Here is a 20,468-nt window from a genome sequence, read left to right on the forward strand (position 1 = left end):
ATATTGAGCCTTGTCCGTGGCAGTTATTTATTCTGTAACTCAAACGGAAAGCAACTGGAACAAATTTGTAAGATAATGAAATTTTGTATATTTCGTTTTAAGTATGCAGCAGAGCGATATGTACATTTGGTTGAACTTTACAATAATGACCCTTGAATGTAGGAACCAAGTATTTTCCATCAGATTTAATGTATAGGTTCATTAAGAATACCTGATTTGTAATATTTTGTGTGTTTTGTATTCCTGATACAGAGAAGGTAAATTTTAGAATCTTTTTTGTCAAACTATATCAGACTTTTCATCATCTAACAATCCAAGTGAAGTTAATGTAAAATGTTTCATATCAGATTTTGTGAAGGTGAAACTTTATTTTGAATGCAATTTTCAAACTGAAGCATTGGGTCTTAGCGCATTCCCTTATCAGTACCTCATCCTTTTCTGAATATTTTTCTAAATGAAATCATTTTTCAGTCAGAATTAAAAAAAAATATTAATATGCCAGAATAAGAAAAGTGTTAACGTTTGTAACAGTTCCAATGCGGGCGGCATTGCTCAGTACTTAGCCAATATCCAGTATTTTCTCTGAACATTTGCAAGATTATTCATTTATTAGCCAATTTACTGATACTATTTGTATGAAGATATTTTACGGCTGGCATTGCACTCCGCTATGCCATCACTGAATATTTTGTATGCCTGTTGTGGAGAGAACAGATTACCAAGATTCCATCCATTGCGACTTTAGAGCTAAGGAAAATTTATTTCATTATTTATTTCCACAAGAAATTTTGGCAGTTTATTGTACAGGGCCATAAAACTTGGTGCTCACGAGACTGGGTAAATTTCAGAGGGATTGATTTCGTTATGGGCAATGTGTATTCATTTTCCAGATTAAGCTATTTAAATTTTTTGGATTACATTAAAACTGATTAAGCACACCATTTGCCCAACGACACATCACACAGTAAATTTACATAGCACAAATATCATGTATTTCATATTCATTGGAAAACAAACTCAGAAATTTTTTAAAGGGCGCTACGCATTTATAAAGAACGTTACGCTTTTATAATGAACGTTACACTGCAGAATCTAACGCGATCTACCATTACTGCTATAGAGGTAAGACAATTTTATTTATTTATTACGTGCACAGGGACCAAAGCTATCAGTTTTGAACAGGGCCAGAGGATTCAGTACTTAAGGGGCTGAATGTTTATTGCAGTGACTGTATTTCTTTATTGGTGTTGGTAGTTACGTTGCCCAATCAGTTCGTATAAAGATTTGCTAACAATAACACAGAGTAAGCACATCACTTGCAGTTACATCACGCTACACGATAACTCCAGTTTTCTATGCATTCCCAGTTCAGGGCTTCATCTGTGTGTTTCAGTAACTGTAAACAACGTTACAAGTTTTATAGGAAAATGTGACATCGAACGATAACTGAAAATTACTTTCACGTAAAGATTGGACCGCAGCACGTGGAACGCCATTGTCTTCCATGAAATTAAAAAATATATACATGAATTTGTCATATGCAGGATTAACTAACAGTGGATAAAATTAATCTGTCTGTTGATTACTGTGGAAACCTTAAATAATTCGTATTTGCTGCCTGACAGTGAGTTTGGTAACGATTAAATGCACGATTGTGGTTTGGTTCTGTAAAGTTCTTGCTAAACTTCATCTTCCGTAAAAAAACATTGTACGTCTTTCTATTTACCCAAACAGGTTTCGACACCTATGTATAATCTTCTGTGGACACCGATTTATTTCTGTCTATTTTAGGCCAAAAAACTGTAACATGCGTATTTTTTACTTTGTTTTAATTGTTCATCTGAAACTACTTTAACTGTGAAAATGGAGTTCTACAGATCGCCTTGCCCTGACGCCTTTTCGTTCCATAACAGCATGTCATCTGCAAAGCAGTCAGAAGAATTTGCATAAAGAGTAATTAAACTTGGAATAATTTTACGAGAGTTGTAGTGGTGTAAGTTGCCTACCATGATTTCCGTCATGTAGTGCATATTGGTGTGTTCTCTTTTGTATTTACATCCGCTGTTTTCACACCTTTTTTCACTTCTCAGTCGCCTTTGTCACAATTTTTTTTAACACAAACAGACGATGTAGGAGATCACTTAAGTCACCAAATTCACTGAGACACTGAGAGACACCTGATAACTCTTTCATCCTTTTGCTCCTGTCCAGTGTGGCTCATTTTGAATGTTTTGTGTGACAGTTTATAGCGCGTCAACTGAGGAAGATTTGATGTGGTATGTTTGTGTTTGTGGGTGAGCGTGTGTGTGTGTGTGTGTGTGTGTGTGACAGTGAGAGAGAGAGACACAGAAAGAGGGACAGTAAGAGAGAGAGAGAGAGAGTGAAAGGGGGAGGGGGGAAGAGACAGAGACAGACAGAGAACAGAGAGAGAGGGAGAGGCAGTGACAAAGAGGGAGGGATAGACACAGAGAGAGAAGGAGAGAGACAGACGTAGAGGACTTAGGTCTCCCCATTGATTTCAACAACGCTAACCGCTACAAAGGGAGACAGAGAGTGGCATATCTTCCACCTGGCAGACAGATTCAGATTGCTGGAGCGGATTTCGAAATACTATCATAAGGCTTATGTCGAGGTGCTCTAATGATGTCCAACGGTCGAAGCTACTCATTTTTGATGCACAGAAAACGAAATGTAGAAATAGTATCGTAACAGAAGTGTCAAAAGTGAAAGTTGAGACGTACTCAGACTTTTCTTCTTTTCAAAATAAGTGGAAGGTTCGCAGTCAGAACATTGTAAAATGAACTGTTGTCCCTGATGCAAAGAAAGAAAAAAAACTGTATATACACTGAGGTGTGAATAGTAATGGGATAGCAATATGCACATATTTTAGATGGCGGTAGTATGACGTGCACAAGGTACAAAAGGGCAGCACATCGGCAGAGGTGACTTTTGTACCCAGGTGATTCATGTAAAACGCTTTCCGACGTGAGTGTAGTTGCACGACGGAAATTAACACACTCTGAACATGGAATGGTAGTTGGACGCATGACACATTCTATTTCGTAAGTCGTTAGGGAATTCGATATGACGATCCACCGAGTCAAGAGTGTGCTGAGTGTACCACACTTCAGGCATTACCTCTCACCACGGATTACGCAGTGGACGACGGCCTTAATGACCGAGAGCAGCGGCGTTTGCGTAGATGTATGTATGAGTGCTGATAGACAAGAAACACTGCGTAAAAAAACTGCAGAAGTCAATGTGGGACGTGCGATGAACGAATCCGTTAGGACAGTGAGTCGAAATTTGGCAGTAATGGGCTATAGCAGATGTCGACTGACGCGAGTGCCTTCGCTAACAGCACATCATCTGCAGCGCCTTTGCTGGGCCCGTGACCATATCAGTTGGATCCCAGACAACTGAAGAATCTTGGTCTGGTCAAACGAGTCCCCATTTCAATTGGTAAGAGCTATTGGTAGGGTTCGAGTGTGGTGCTGACCCGACGAAGACGTGGACACAAGTTATGAACGAGGTACTGTGCAGGCAGGTGGTGGCTCCGCAATGATACGGACTGGGGTGCTTGGAATGGACTGGGTTCTCTGCTACTTGGAAACCACTTGCAGCCATTCATGGACTTCATGTTCCCAAACACCATGTCATATCACTGGGCCACAATATTTCGCCCTGTTTTGAAGCACATTTTGGATTGTTCGAGCGAATTATTTGACCACCCATATCGCCCAACATGAATCCCAATTAAGATTTATGAGAGATAAGCGAGAGGTCAGTTGGTGCAGAACATCCTGCACCGGCAACACTCGCAATTACTGACGGCTATAGAGGCATCACGGGGCACCATAGTTCGCCCTGGATTGAAGCACATTTTGGCTGGCTCTGAGCGTTATGGGACTTAACTTCTGAGGTCACCAGTCCCCTAGAACTTAGAACTACTTAAATCTAAGGAGAAGACGCACATCCATGCCCGAAGCAGGATTAGAGCCTGCGACCGTAGCGGTCGCTCGGTTCCAGACTGTAGCGCCTAGAACCGCTTGGCCACCCCGGCCGGCGCACAGTTTTGACTGTTCGAGCGAATTATTTAGCCATCCAGATCGCCCAACATGAATCCCAATTAAGATTTATGAGAGATAACCGAGAGATCAGTTCGTGCAGAAAATCCTGCATCGGCAACACTTTCGCAAATACGGACGGCTATAGAGGCAACATGGCTCAATATTTCTGCAGGGGACTTCAAACGACTTGGTGAGCACCTGCCACACCGAGTTGTTGCACTACGGCGGACAAAAGGAGGTTCCATATTAGGAGGTGTCCCATAACTTTTGTCACCTCAGTGTACAACTGTTGTTACACATCTGCCAACCACATAAACTAGCATTGACAGAGCCGTACTGGTTGCCCAGATGATCTACAGTAATGCCACAATAAATGACGGTATTCTTGCGTTAGACATAAATCAGAAAGAAGCCCCGTTTGAGGTGCTTCTATCAGGATGCGCATTACGGTCGCTCCCACCCCTCTGTACTGTTGAGGAGCGGGTGTGTGGCTCCAGCTGCGAGCACCGGACGTCACGAATGAGGACCGGATGGGCGGCAGGCCGCAAGCCTCGGCGTATGTGGCTGGGTCGCTGCGTCACACGGCTGTCGGACGCGAGCTGGATGCTGCCGGCAGGAGGAGCCCGTCTGCAATAGCGTCTGTTTTGTCTTCGCATTCACCACCTGTGCTCACGCAACAAATCCAAATCTTCTCCTTTCCATGCTGCTCCCTAGTTTCTCAGCGTTTCCTCTTGTCGCCACGTCATCTGCTTCTTCCTACTGCCCATTTTGTCCCGTACCTCTCGCGTTTTCTGACCTAAAATCTTATAAATCTAGTACTTTATTTGTTTCTCTTATTTAGGAATCTTCGATATATTTAGGATCCCGTACCTCAAACGACAAAGGCGTAACTATTATATGATCACTTTGTTGCTCGTCAGTCTGTCTGTCTGAATGTTCGAAACCGTTTTTCTCAGAAACTGATCGACGTATCAAATTGAAACTTGTATCACATATTAAGGTCTACAATTCCTTGACGAAGCTTCTTAGTCAGTGCATTCAAAAGACACGACTATTTATGTTACATATTTTGATACTTTCAAATTCGCTCATCAAATCCTGTAGGGTAATTCCTGTTGGTCTAGAAGCATGAAATTTGGCGATGTGAATGGTTGCATGATACAAGTAAAGAGAAAACCTCAGAAAGTTATATGTCATGAAAAAATATAAATTTATCGTACTTGAAATTTAATTATTCTCGAAAGCTTTGCAATCAGGGGGATTGATATCTTGCCAGTTTAATGTTGAAAACAGCAAAAAATCGTGAAAGTCCCCAATTTCCGTAATATGTGAACTGTCTAGATACATAATTAATTTTGTACCGAACCCTCAGTATGGGGGTCCTACTCACAGCTGGCCAATTTATTCGTTTCTTTCCAACTATTACTGTATTATTTATCTAATGTAGTGTCACAAACCACCAATTACTTGCAATTAAATTATATTTAGAGGTTTGGGAAAATTAAAAGCCTAGGATTTTTTCTCGTTGGCACTTAACAGTCAACAAAATACGAAACAGCCAACACCAAACAAAGCCTCCTCTGAGGTGTTTGAAAATGTTGATATTGCGTCCACAACTTCCTCGTTATGAAATATTGTCGTCATGTAAGCGCTGAATTACTGAAAATTTCATAACACATGAAGCCATTCCTCTGCACCCTCCTCTCATTCTATACTTCACCTCCTCCGCACCAAACATTGCGCGTGACTTTCTAGCATTCTGATAAACTGCCTGATTGTATAGAATGTTCGGCTTCAGCTTTGATTTATATTTCCTGCTTTTTGCTTCCTGTATTGGTAACTAGTGAACCCCGGCAATGCTTCGCAGTTCCTAATTATGTATGGGAATGTGAATCTTCAAGTTTTCGCGGAGCAAAGACTGCTCCAATAAGTTTCGGGAATGCAGCCGCATGAATTCTGCTTCTTCTAATATTTCGGCTGTTTACCTTTCAGCCATCTTCAGAGAGTGCCGTACGACTGACGCTCCGGCGCTCGCTCCATCCTTTTAAACTCGCGGACCGCGCCACTGCGCATGCGGCCACAGATAAACAAGGCGCCAGTGATGTTGATCGGCGGCAAAGACGTACAACATGGATGAGTTACGTCTGTGGCTGCGCATTCGATCCATGCTGGGAGGTCGATGTATTACTGGGAGCTGAACTGTAGCGACGTCTTTGTAAGTTCCATATTGAAAGTGCCGGATTCCATGATTTATCTAATGTGAAACCGCTGTCTCTATTAATTAAATTGTTCGTCAAGCGGATTTCAATGGCCTCTTTTACTACGGAGTCCCAGAAAGATGAAACAGAAGTCAGAATTTCGACATTTTCATATACCATAGAGTGACCAGAATCAATACAATGCTCTGCCACAGCCGATTTACTGGGTTGTAAAAGCCGAGTGTACCTGCGATGTTCCGTACACCTCTCTTGGACTGTACGATTCGTTTGTCCGATGTATGAAAGGCCACGTTCACATGGTATCTTGTAAACTCCAGGCTTGCGGAGTAGTAAGTCATCTTTAACGGAACCCAGGAGTGCCGCCGTCTTCGCCGGTGGACGAAAAATCACTTTTACTTTATGTTTAGTGAGGATCCTTCCTATTTTGGATGAAAGGCTTCCCACATACGGCAGGAAAGCCATGGATTTAAATGTTTCCTCGTCATCTTCTGCGTTCCTTACGGACACCTTAGGTTTTATTTGTAGCGCCTTACGTATCTGTTGTGGAGAATACCCGTTGTCCTCAAAAACTCTCTTCAGATGTAAAAGTTCGTCTTTTAAACTACTTTCATCAGAAATGACGTGCGCTCGGTGTACCAAAGTTCTTAGAACACTACTCGTCTGCGAAGGATGGTGACAGCTATTTGCATGTAAATATAAGTCCGTATGGGTCGGTTTTCGATGTACTGCATGACCCAAAGTGCCATCTTCTTTGCGCCGTACCAAGACATCCAAAAATGGAAGACATCCCTCTTTTTCCACTTCCATTGTAAAATAAATTTGTCCATGGATGGAGTTCAGATGGTTTAAGAAGTCCTGCAATTTGTCCTTGCCATGGGGCCACACTACAAAGGTGTCATCAACGTACCTCCAAAAAACTGTAGGCTTCAAAATAGCAGACTCCAGGGCCTTCTCCTCGAAGTCCTCCATAAATAAATTGGCCACCAAGGGTGACAAAGGACTACCCATGGCAACACCGTCAGTCTGTTCAAAAAAGTCGTTATTAAATAAAAAGTATGTGGAGGTCATCACATGGTGAAACAAACCTAAAATCTCCTTATCAAAACTATTTCCAATGAGATCTAAAGATTCAGAGAGAGGTACCTTAGTAAATAGCGACACTACATCAAAGCTGACTAATAGATCAGAGGTGTTCAGTTTCAAAGATTTTAATTTGACAATGAAATCTGCAGAGTTCCTTATATGATGATCACATTTTCCCACAAGCGGCCTCAATAGTGGACTCCCAAAGATCCATAAGAAAGACGTTCCCCTACGTCCTATCGTGAGCAATATTGGTTCTCCCAACTATGATTGTGCCAAGCACCTGGCGTCACTATTGAGGCCGCTTGCGGGAAAATGTGATCATCATATAAGGAACTCTGCAGATTTCATTGGCAAATTAAAATCTTAAGTGACCAATGAAATGAACTACCTTTTTAAAATTATGACATAATGGCATGCGCAGTGAACTGTAATAAGAAAATATAAGGGATACTGCATAGCTAGAACCTTACCAGTAGACCCAGAAGAAGACCACTGCAACCGTGGTCGAAACGTTGGTTCTCCACCAGTAGTTTTATACAATATGACGCGGTACCATACCCAGAAAACTTTTATGTCCACTGTGCATTGCTGCTTAAAAATATTTAGCGTATGCCTGCCTGAACATTTATCAGAATACCGTTGTGCCTGCTACTTCTTGTGATGGCGTGAAATGATGAGATTAATTGAATGTACGATTAAATTGGCTGTAGCTTGACTTGTTAACTTAATGGAATGGTGATGTTAAATCCCACCTGCATGTCTGTTGTTCTCCCGACTGCAACCGGCATCAGGCTCCATCACGTCTAGCTGGGGTTCCAGTATTCGAATTGATAATAAACAGAGACAACAGGGAGGAGATACAGACCAAGAAAAAACGTACTGATCTGGCAAGACGTTGCATATATTGTCCCAAAAGAACACATTTATTGAGAGGTACCCTGTTATAAGTGAATAACGGTTAGTGCAGACAGATTACTCTAACGAACTAACGAGAACTAGTCTTGCTGCAGGTCAAGAAACAAGAATAATTAAACACGAAACAAATTATATACATTTCGATGAATGGTCTAACCACAAATTGAGAGAGAGTGCGCCGATAGATACTCGAAATGCTAATACTCATGAGGACTGAGGAGACAGGTCAAGGCTGTTTAGATTTCTGTTCCGGAAACATGATAAGTTCACTGCGCCTACGGTTCAGTACACGCGCTGTTAAACGCGCTATTGCATCTCGTCGGTATTATTACCGATTAGCACGCAAACCGGATCACGGACCATACTGTAGCGATTCGAGCAATCAATGGCCGCTCCCAATGCAAGAAGCATGCACAGCCGTACATCTCGCTAGCTGCGATGATCATGAGGTTGCTCCAACTAAGAACTGACTACCACTGGGGCCGTCGATGGCGTCTTCGTTACTTTTGTGTACGGAGACCTAAAGCCGCAGTATGCCTCCACCGGCCAGGAAAGGGGTCCCGTAACCAACCAGTCTCCTGAGAATTTTTTTCGGCCCGTGAAGGCAACGTCCGCAGGTTCGGTGACCTTGTAATCGACGAGTCTCCCATGGAAACGCGGGCAGTGTGTGTTCCTTCGCCGTTGATGAAGAAGGACTGAAATTCAAACTGACAGTTAGTTAGGCCTTCCAGGAATACATCGTATTGTAAAAATTCTATGTTAATTAAACAAAACGTCCTGTGGCTAGGAAAGCCTACGGAGATCCCTTACAGATAGTGAAAAAGGATTTAATCCGAATTTAATTAAATTGACTGCTAAACTACTGAGTCAATTAGCCTATGATCTATACCAATCGACTTGTAAATGGAAGACAAAGATGAATCTGTAATTAAAAGTATTAACGAAGTTTTATTTGGCCAGCTTTGGAATAAATACCTGGAAAATTCCTCAGGATTTTCCAGCGTTATTGAATAGTGGACCTAAAACTATCATTATCCTGAAATAGGCGTGAGGCAGTTAGAGGGACAGAAACCACGTAATATTATTAGTTTATGGCAATAGACAATTGATTCAGAAGTTAGAATATCTATATTAAAAAGTCTCCCACATACAGAAATAGAAAGCAAAAATTCTTCAAGATACTGCACACCAGTTACAAAGGGCAAATCAAAAGCTGATTGAGAAGCTATTCAATACCTCCTCATTAGTTACGTGATCTATCCACCTTATCTTCAGTATTCTTCTGTAGCACCACATTTCGAAAGCTTCTATTCTCTTCTTGTCCAAACTAGTTATCGTCCATGTTTCACTTCCATACATGGCTACACTCCAAACAAATACTTTCAGAAACGACTTCCTGATACGTAAATCTATATTCGATGTTAACAAATTTCTCTTCTTCAGAAACGCTTTCCTTGCAATTGCCAGTCTACATTTTATATCCTCTCTACTTCGACCATCATCAGTTATTTTACTTCCTAAATAGCAAAACTCCTTTACTACTTTAAGTGTCTCATTTCCTAATCTAATTCCCTCAGCATCACCCGATTTAATTTGACTACATTCCATTATCCTCGTTTTGCTTTTGTTAATGTTCATCTTATATCCTCCTTTCAAGACACTGTCCATTCCGTTCAACTGCTCTTCCAAGTCCTTTGCCGTCTCTGACAGAATTACAATGTCATCGGCGAACCTCAAAGTTTTTACTTCGTCTCCATGAATTTTAATACCTACTCTGAATTTTTCTTTTGTTTCCTTTACTGCTTGCTCAATATACAGATTGAATAACATCGGGGAGAGGCTACAACCCTGTCTCACTCCTTTCCCAACCACTGCTTCCCTTTCATGCCCCTCGACTCTTATTACTGCCATCTGGTTTCTGTACAAATTATAAATAGCCTTTCGCTCCCTGTATTTTACCCCTGCCACCTTTAGAATTTGAAAAAGAGTATTCCAGTCAACATTGTCAAAAGCTTTCTCTAAGTCTACAAATGCTAGAAACGTAGGTTTGCCTTTTCTTAATCTTTCTTCTAAGATAAGTCGTAAGGTCAGTATTGCCTCACGTGTTCCAACATTTCGACGGAATCCAAACTGATCCTCCCCGAGGTCTGCATCTACCAGTTTTTCCATTCGTCTGTAAAGAATTCGCGTTAGTATTTTGCAGCCGTGGCTTATTAAACTGATAGTTCGGTAATTTTCACATCTGTCAGCACCTGCTTTCTTTGGGATTGGAATTATTATATTCTTCTTGAAGTCTGAGGGTATTTCGCCTGTCTCATACATCTTGCTCACCAGCTGGTAGAGTTTTGTCATGACTGGCTCTCCCAAGGCCGTCAGTAGTTCAAATGGAATGTTGTCTACTCCGGGGGCCTTGTTTCGACTCAGGTCTTTCACTGCTCTGTCAAACTCTTCACGCAGTATCGTATCTCCCATTTCGTCTTCATCTACATCCTCTTCTATTTCCATAATATTGTCCTCAAGTACATCGCCCTTGTATAAACCTTCTATATACTCCTTCCACCTTTGTGCCTTCCCTTCTTTGCTTAGAACTGGGCTGCCATCTGAGCTCTTGATATTCATACACGTGGTTCTCTTCTCTCCAAAGGTCTCTTTAATTTTCCTGTAGGCAGTATCTATCTTACCCCTAGTGAGATAAGCTTCTACATCCTTACATTTGTCCTCTAGCCATCCCTGTTTAGCCATTTTGCACTTCCTGTCGATCTCATTTTTGAGACGTTTGTATTCCTTTTTGCCTGCTTCATTTACTGCATTTTTATATTTTCTCCTTTCATCAATTAAATTCAATATTTCTTCTGTTACCCAAGGATTTCTAGCAGCCCTCGTCTTTGTACCTACTTTATCCTCTGCTGCCTTCACTACTACATCCCTCAGAGCTACCCATTCTTCTTCTACTGTATTTCTTTCCCCTATTCCTGTCAATTGTTCCCTTATGCTCTCTCTGAAACTCTGTACAACCTCTGGTTCTTTCAGTTTATCCAGGTCCCATCTCCTTAATTTCCCACATTTTTGCAGTTTCTTCAGTTTTAATCTACAGGTCATAACCAATAGATTGTGGTCAGAGTCCACATCTGCCCCTGGAAGTGTCTTACAACTTAAAACCTGGTTCCTAAATCTCTGTCTTACCATTATATAATCTATCTGATACCTTTTAGTATCTCCAGGGTTCTTCCACGTATACAACCTTCTTTCATGATTCTTAAACCAAGTGTTAGCTATGATTAAGTTGTGCTCTGTGCAAAATTCTACTAGGCGGCTTCCTCTTTCATTTCTTAGCCCCAATCCATATTCACCTACTATGTTTCCTTCTCTCCCTTTTCCTACACTCGAATTCCAGTCACCCATTACTATTAAATTTTCGTCTCCCTTCACTATCTGAATAATTTCTTTTATTTCATCGTACATTTCTTCAATTTCTTCATCATCTGCAGAGCTAGTTGGCATATAAACTTGTACTACTGTAGTAGGTGTGGGCTTCGTATCTATCTTGGCCACAATAATGCGTTCACTATGCTGTTTGTAGTAGCTTACCCGCATTCCTATTTTCCTATTCATTATTAAACCTACTCCTGCATTACCCCTATTTGATTTTGTGTTTATAACCCTGTAGTCACCTGACCAGAAGTCTTGTTCCTCCTGCCACCGAACTTCACTAATTCCCACTATATCTAACTTTAACCTATCCATTTCCCTTTTTAAATTTTCTAACCTACCTGCCCGATTAAGGGATCTGACATTCCACGCTCCGATCCGTAGAACGTCAGTTTTCTTTCTCCTGATAACAACATCCTCCTGAGTAGTCCCCGCCCGGAGATCCGAATGGGGGACTATTTTACCTCCGGAATATTTTACCCAAGAGGATGCCATCATCATTTAATCATACAGTAAATCTGCATGTCCTCGGGAAAAATTACGGCTGTAGTTTCCCCTTGCTTTCAGCCGTTCGCAGTACCAGCACAGCAAGGCCGTTTTGGTTAATGTTGCAAGGCCAGATCAGTCAATCATCCAGACTGTTGCCCCTGCAACTACTGAAAAGGCTGCTGCCCCTCTTCAGGAACCACACGTTTGTCTGGCCTCTCAACAGATACCCCTCCGTTGTGGTTGCACCTACGGTACGGCCATCTGTATCGCTGAGGCACGCAAGCCTCCCCACCAACGGCAAGGTCCATGGTTCATACAGCTTCTAAAAATAAAAAAAATAAATAAAAAAATAAAAAAAAAAAAAATAAAAATTTTGTCATAATCAACAATCAGGTATGTTACTCTTCCGAGATACAGTAACCCTGTGTGCTGATCTTTAGGTTTTATCTTGTATTTAGCTCGTCTCGGGTTATGTCCATTTTAATTTTGGTATACGTTGATCCACGTTTGGGAATATACGGGCTTTCTCGTATTTTTATGCGCATGCGCATTAAGTAACTTCCTATTTCTTGCGCATGTGCATAGATAGCGTGTCTAGCTGGTAAGCGAGCTACCGTTTGGTTGCCGCAGTTTGCGACGGGACACGGCCCATCGAACACATGCTGATGTGAGGTGGAGTGTACACCATTAAGTTAAGTTATTCTTTTGACTTTGTTCACATGTACTTTTATGTGTCATCTTTTTCTTTTATAAATATATAGCTATGCTGAGCTTTTAATTATTGACAAAGGTCTTTATAGACACTTTTGAGTTTATTGTTCTGAAGAAGGTGTAGTTATCTACACCGAAACCTAGGTAAACACTAGGTGTTTTTTCGCAATCGAGGCGGATCTCAGTCCATTAATATATTAACAAACGATTGCTGACGCGCTGCAATGTTGAAGGTTCTTAAATTCGTACCAGCCGAGGTGTCAGATGCCGCAAGTAGATACTTAGATGTTACTTTGAAAAGAGCTAAGGCAAGCGTGGCTATTGACTTTAATAAACAGTGTAGAGTGCTCAACCGCTCCCCAAGTTTTATAGATGCTTTCGTAGGTGAATCCTGCCGAAAAATGCCAATCCTTAGAAAGAAACTGCGTTACCAGGTATTCAATGCTAGAATCTCCGATTTATATGCCAAGAAAGATAAGTTGAATCAAAGAGCTTATTTGATGTACTTAGAAATTTCGAAGTTTTATTCTGTTCACTTTAACTTTCAAATAGACGCGTTTTGGCTTAGGGCAAATGAGTGGTTGGCTCTACAAATGAAAGAGATTGCCAACAGACATGACAGAAAAATTGCTAACTTACTTGGGAAGCAGGAACCTGTTAAAAAAATGACTCACAGTGATTTTATAGCTGAACCTAAAAAATTCTTTGACCGGGTCATTAATAAAACAGACATTGTATTTTCGCCCCAAGAGGAGTCTCTCCTCTCTAAAGGTTTAAAATTTAATTTTGAGTCTAGCACCACAAATCCGAAAATTCTAGAACACACAATAGTTGACTTGAAAGTCGGTCTAGATTATGCCAAAATGCCTAATGATAAACAAACCCGATTTGCTTACGATGCCTATAAAATTATGAGTAAGGTCGCACACAGCATACACAAACAGGATAATACAAAGGTTTTAAGGAATATTAACCGCAAACTAACGCAAAATGATGCTATTGTTACTAAAGCCGATAAGGGAAACTCCGTAGTTATATCCACAAAGCAAGAATACATAGACAAGACCGAAGCTTTTTTCAATGACAACGGGATAGTTATGCTTAACAAAGACCCCACCGTTACTCTTCAAAAAGAAATTAAAACCGGGCTCCAAAACACCAAAAATTTGATAGGAGAATTTCGAAAGAAGGGGCTGATAAACATGAATCCCAAGCCCCCTAAATTTAGAAGCCAGTTCAAAGTTTATAAGTTAAATCACCCTATTCGCCCTATCGTGGACAGTACGGGAAGTGCCTATCATAAGCTGGCGAAATACTTGCATATTAAGATTAAAGAAAATTTCGTTTTCAGTAAAAACTATTCCGTTAAAAATTCCATTGAGCTAGCTACTAGTTTACGCGAGGTATCTTGTTCTGAAGAGTCTAAACTAGTATCATTTGACGTAACAAGTTTGTACACTAATGTACCGGTAGACCAGACACTGCAAATATTAGAGTGCAATTTACGTCACCATAAAAAACTGTTGGATAATGAGATCGATGAGTTGATGATGCTGCTACGGATCGGTTTGAAACACAACTACTTCACATTTAATGGGAGATTTTACTTACAACCAGCAGGTTTGGCTATGGGAAGCCCCCTAGCTGGGATTTTATCAGAAATTTTTATGAACTACTTAGAGTCCAGTTTTTTTGCCAGTGACAGAGAGATTCTTAGGAGAATAAAATTTTACAAGAGATATGTTGATGACATTTTGCTAATCATTGATGGTTCTCGAAGTGACGTAGATCGTATTTTTTCGACTTTTAATGAGCTTCACCCTAATGTCAGTTTTACAATTGAGCGAGAATCCGATACTAGGTCTTTAAATTTTCTGGACCTCACATTAACAGTAGTTGACAACCACATTGAATTTAGTATTTTTCGGAAAAACAGGTTTTCCGACAATATTATACCTGCAGACTCGGCCCATCCGTACGCCCATAAGATGGCCTTTTTTCATTCTAGTATTCATAGAGTTACAGCTATCCCTCTTGCACCAGATGCGGTAGAAACTGAACTTGTCACACTTGAGAACATTGCTATAAATAATGGCTATAGACCTCAGTTGGTAAGACAGATGTATAATAAGAAAGTAAGGGGAAAAAATATTACGTCTTCCACCCTAGGGGATGCGGTAGATGACAAACAGGTGGCAACAATATCTATCCCTTACATAGGCAATATAAGTTACAAATTGGGGCGTTTACTCAGAGCCCATAATTTCAGAATCGCCTATTCTACTAACAACAGTCTACATAGGAATTAAATTCACTCCTTGCAGAGGAAGAGCGATAAACTTTCCAAATCAGGAGTATATAAAATTACATGCGGGGATTGTCCAAAATTTTACATCGGGAAAACAGGGCGAGCTCTGGGTCTCAGATATAAAGAGCATATTCCTACGCGAAGCGGTGACGGTACTAAAGGCTCTACTTATGCGGAACATCTTGTGCAAGCGGCTCATGCGCCGAGCCCTCCAGTTAACATTGAGCTACTTCATGCTGAGGTCAAGGGCTTAAAATTAGATATCTTAGAAGAAATGCAGATCTTTAAGCATCTGCAACATGATAGAGACAATATCCTCAATGACCAACTCCTACTAAGAAATAAAAAGTTTTTTGATGGTTTTGCGCCGTTACTTCGTTCTTTTCACTCGTAGTTTTGATGATATGGCGAGCGCGGTTCGTCAAGCTGTTCATCTACTTTTTATCTTTTTATTCTTTTTACGATGTAGGTGTTTTTAGCCCGGTGAACATCTCACGTTTTATCCCTATATCCTTATCTCCACGACGTCTTTAGACTACGTCCCCTCAACCCCCCCACACCCCCCCCCCCCTCATTTGACTAACTACTGACTTTTCATACAGCTTCTAAAAATAAAAAATAAAAATAAAAAAATAAAATAAAAATAAATAAAAAATTTGTCATAATCAACAATCAGGTATGTTACTCTTCCGAGATACAGTAACCCTGTGTGCTGATCTTTAGGTTTTATCTTGTATTTAGCTCGTCTCGGGTTATGTCCATTTTAATTTTGGTATACGTTGATCCACGTTTGGGAATATACGGGCTTTCTCGTATTTTTATGCGCATGCGCATTAAGTAACTTCCTATTTCTTGCGCATGTGCATAGATAGCGTGTCTAGCTGGTAAGCGAGCTACCGTTTGGTTGCCGCAGTTTGCGACGGGACACGGCCCATCGAACACATGCTGATGTGAGGTGGAGTGTATACCATTAAGTTAAGTTATTCTTTTGACTTTGTTCACATGTACTTTTATGTGTCATCTTTTTCTTTTATAAATATATAGCTATGCTGAGCTTTTAATTATTGACAAAGGTCTTTATAGACACTTTTGAGTTTATTGTTCTGAAGAAGGTGTAGTTATCTACACCGAAACCTAGGTAAACACTAGGTGTTTTTTCGCAATCGAGGCGGATCTCAGTCCATTAAAGTCCCCTATATCTTAGAACTACTTAAACCTAACTAACCTAAGAACATCACACACATCCATGCCCGAGGCAGGATTCGAACCTGCGACCGTAGCAGTCGCGCGGCACCGGACTGAGCGCCTAGAACCGCGAGACCACCGCGGCCGGTAGTCTCGGTTCCAAATCTTTTTTTGTTTGCAGGAAATGACGCATTTCGCACTTCTGGGGCTTCATCATACTGACGTAAAATTAATGTGGAAAACCAACATTTGTCCAATAATGCCATATGTGAAAGTTAATGGACAAATGTTGGCTTTCCACGTTAGTTTTTACGTCAGTCTGATGATGCACCAAAAGGGGCGAAACGCTTCATTTCCTGTAAATAACGCAGATTTTGCATCTGAAACTGTTTCATATCTCGAAATTCATAACCGGTTGCTGTACCAGGCACCCAGCAAGTAATGGAAGCATTTTTATAGCTGATGGTTTATTTATTGCTTGTTATGCACTTCCAGTTGGTAATTAACACACCCCATACATTACAATCTAAAAAGTACTGTACTGGAATGACAAGAATGTTGGTACAGCTTGGTGAGACACAATACCACCACCCCCCCCCCCCCCCCCAAAATCAGGAATAAGGTAAAAAATAACATTGTCCGGTATGATGCACCGATGAACCTTAAGACCCAACGAGTCACCCCAACATCAATCCAAAAGCCAGCAGGACTGACGACAGTAGTACTCTGAAGCAGTGGGTACTTATGTCTTTTGTAGCAGGTTCTTTTTTTTATCAACGTAAAAGCAACAACACTTTCCAATTTCAAGCTTTTTGAAGTATAATATATGAGTATTTTTTTCGTACATCGAAAAGAGCCATTTATCTAACGTAGCTTGTAGAAAATGTTTTGCATATTTTAAGAGGTATTAGTTCTTGCTCACAAGGTCAGCCTAATTCGCAAGATTTTTTCTCGAATTTATTTTTGTTATTCGTTTATACACTGAAGAGCCAAAACAATGATACACCTGCCTAATATCGTGTAGCGCCTCCTCGAGCACGCAGAATGGCCGCAACACTATGTGGCATTGACTCGACTAATATCTGAAGTAGTGCTGGAGGGAATTGACACCATGAATCCGGAAGGGCTGTCCATAAATCCGTAAGAGTGCGAGGTGGTGCAGCACAGCACGTTGCAAGGCATCCCAGATATGTTCAATAATGCGCATGTCTGGGAAGCGGGAATGTTTAAACTCAGAAGAGTGTTCCTGGAGCCATTCTGTAGCAACTCTGGACGTGTGGGGTGTCACATTGTCCTGCTGGAATTACCCAAGCCCGTCGGGGTGCACAATGGACATCAATGGATGCAGGTGATCAGACAGGATGCTTATGTACGTGTCAGCCCTATCAGAGTCGTATCTAGACGTATCAGTGATGCCATCTCACTCCAACGGCACACGCCTCAAGACAATTACAGAGCCTAAACTAGCTTGAACAGTCCCCTGCTGCCATGCAGGATGTATGAGGATGTCTCTACACCCGTGTTGAAACAAGACCAGGCAGCATGTATTCTGTCATCAACAGTTCAATGTCGGTGTTGACGGGCCCAGGCAAGGCGTAAAGCTTTGCGTTGTGCAGTCATCAAGGTTACACGAGTGGACATTCGGCTCCGATATCCCATATCGATGATGTTTCGTTGAAAGATTCGCATGCTGATATTTGTTGATGACCCAGCATTGAAATCTGCAGCAATTTGTGGAAGGGTTGCTCTTTTGTTACGTTGCACAGTTGTCTCCCCATTGTCGCAGGATCTTTTTCCGGAGGCAGCGGTGTCGGAGATATGATGTTTTACCGGATTTCTGATATTCACGGTACACTCGGAAATGGTCTTACGGGAAAATCTCTACTTCGTCGCTACCTCGGAGATGCTGTGTTCCATAGTTCGTGCGCCGACTGTAACACCACGTTCAAAGTCAGTTGAATCTTTGTAACCTGCCATTGTAGCAGCAGTAACCGATCTAACAGCGGCGCCAGACACTTGTTGTCTTATACAGGCCTTGGCGACCGCAGCGCCTTACTCTACCTGTTCGCATATCTCTGTATTTGAATATGTATGACTATACCAGTTTCTTTGGCGCTTCAGTGTATTCAATCGCTGTAACAGACTGATGTTGAGTTTTTAATTTTACACTTCTTTACAATCTATTTGCAAGGAGGTACTTACTTTCCAGTAGACATGTCTTAACCACCACTGACATTGTTCTAGAATTAATCCCTTGAGAAAATCTCATGCAAGGGAATTCACCTTGAGTCGATTAAGGCAACATGGCTGTGAGATGGAGAAGGAGAAACTTTTGGAAAAGAAAAAGGAAAGAAAATTAATAAAAAATAGGACTGTTGTTCTGGAGAAATGCGGTCCATCTGGCCGTTCAGTTTTAGAATCTATGGTTTACCAGAACCTTTTGAGGCAAACGCCGCACTGAAATTGAAACGGCTGCTTTGCTTACCCATCTTCGCACAGTATGAGCTTGTACTCCGCAAAAAAATGGTTCAATGGCCCTGAGCACTATGTGACTTAACATCTGAAGTCATCAATCCCATAGAACTTAGAACTACTTAAACCTAACTAACCTAAGGACATCACAGACATCCATGCCCGAGGCAGGATTCGAACGTGCGACTGTAGCGATCGCGCGGTTCTAGACTGAAGCGCCTAGAACCACTCGGCTACAAAGGCTGGCTCCGCTGACGCGTTATACTTTAGTCTTTCCTGTTAATTTGCTTATTTAATGTGCAAAATGTGACTATTAAGTAAAATACACCACTGAATAAAAATGTTAGTTTCTCAGTAACTGTATTGTCCGCTGATAGTAATACCAAAGATAAACGGAAATGCACTGGCGGGGAAAAAAATCGAAACACCGAGAAGGAGCTGTCGACATAAACGGAAGTTGGCAGGCGTGTTTGTACATCTGAAAGAAGACATCTGTTCAGATTTCGCACCATTATAAGGATGCAAATCAGGTTCGCTTTAAACACATGCCGTAAAGGTCCTGAGTGTTGAGATTGGACGTAGTGAGTTTAGTCAAGAATGCCTTTGGAGACAAAGACGCCATTATCAACACCTCACTGAGTATGAACGAGGTTGACTACGAGCAGCTGGATGTTCCTTCCGCGATATTGCGGAAAGTCTTGGCAGGAATGCAGCCACTGTACATGATTGCTAGCAGCGCTGGTCACAAGAATGAACAGAAGACCGGGTTCCGGATGAACAAGTAGCACTACCGAGAGGGGAGGCCATCGTGTCCGGAATCCTACTGCATCTGCACCAGCAATGCCATTTGCGACTTCAGTGGTGTCAAGCGAGATAAGCGTGGAGGCCTGTTGTTTTATCTGATTAAAGCTGGTCCTGCCTCGGTGCCAGTGATAACCACGTGTTCCCGTCCGGTGTGGCGGAACGGTACTAGGCACTTCAGTCCGGAACCGCGCTGCTGCTACGGTCGCAGGTTCGAATCCTGCCTCAGGCATGGATGTGTGTGATGTCCTTAGGTTAGTTAGGTTTAAGTACTTCTAAGTTCTAGAGGACTGATGACCTCAGATGTTAAGTCCCATAGTGCTCAGAGCCATTTATTTTGGCCATGTGTTGGTTAGAAGGAAGCCAGTTAAGGGCCTGGAACCAAACGGTTTGCGTGCTAGACACATTGGACCGACGCTTAGAGCTATTATCTGAGGAGCGATTTCGTTTGACAGCAGGAGCATCCCACGCATCCTGACTGAAAATGTGCACGTCAGTTTGGTAATTCGACCTGTTGTGCTGCCACTCATAAACAACATTCCAGGGGATGTTTTCCAATAGGATAACGCTTGCCCTCATATCACTGTTGTAACCAAACATGTTCTACGGAGTGTGAATATTGTAACATTATGTGATTGCCTTATCATTTTAAATCATTCACTAATCGAGCAGTCGCTCGGCAACAGCTACAGTTAACAAATAATGTTGCGAGAATGTAAAAGGTGAACGACCTGTGACGTAACTTGTTTATTGTCGAAGCGCCGTCAGAGATGCAGTGAGTTA

The sequence above is a fragment of the Schistocerca gregaria genome, chromosome 3, assembly GCF_023897955.1.
Source record: "Schistocerca gregaria isolate iqSchGreg1 chromosome 3, iqSchGreg1.2, whole genome shotgun sequence".
NCBI classification, from domain to species: domain Eukaryota; kingdom Metazoa; phylum Arthropoda; class Insecta; order Orthoptera; family Acrididae; genus Schistocerca; species Schistocerca gregaria.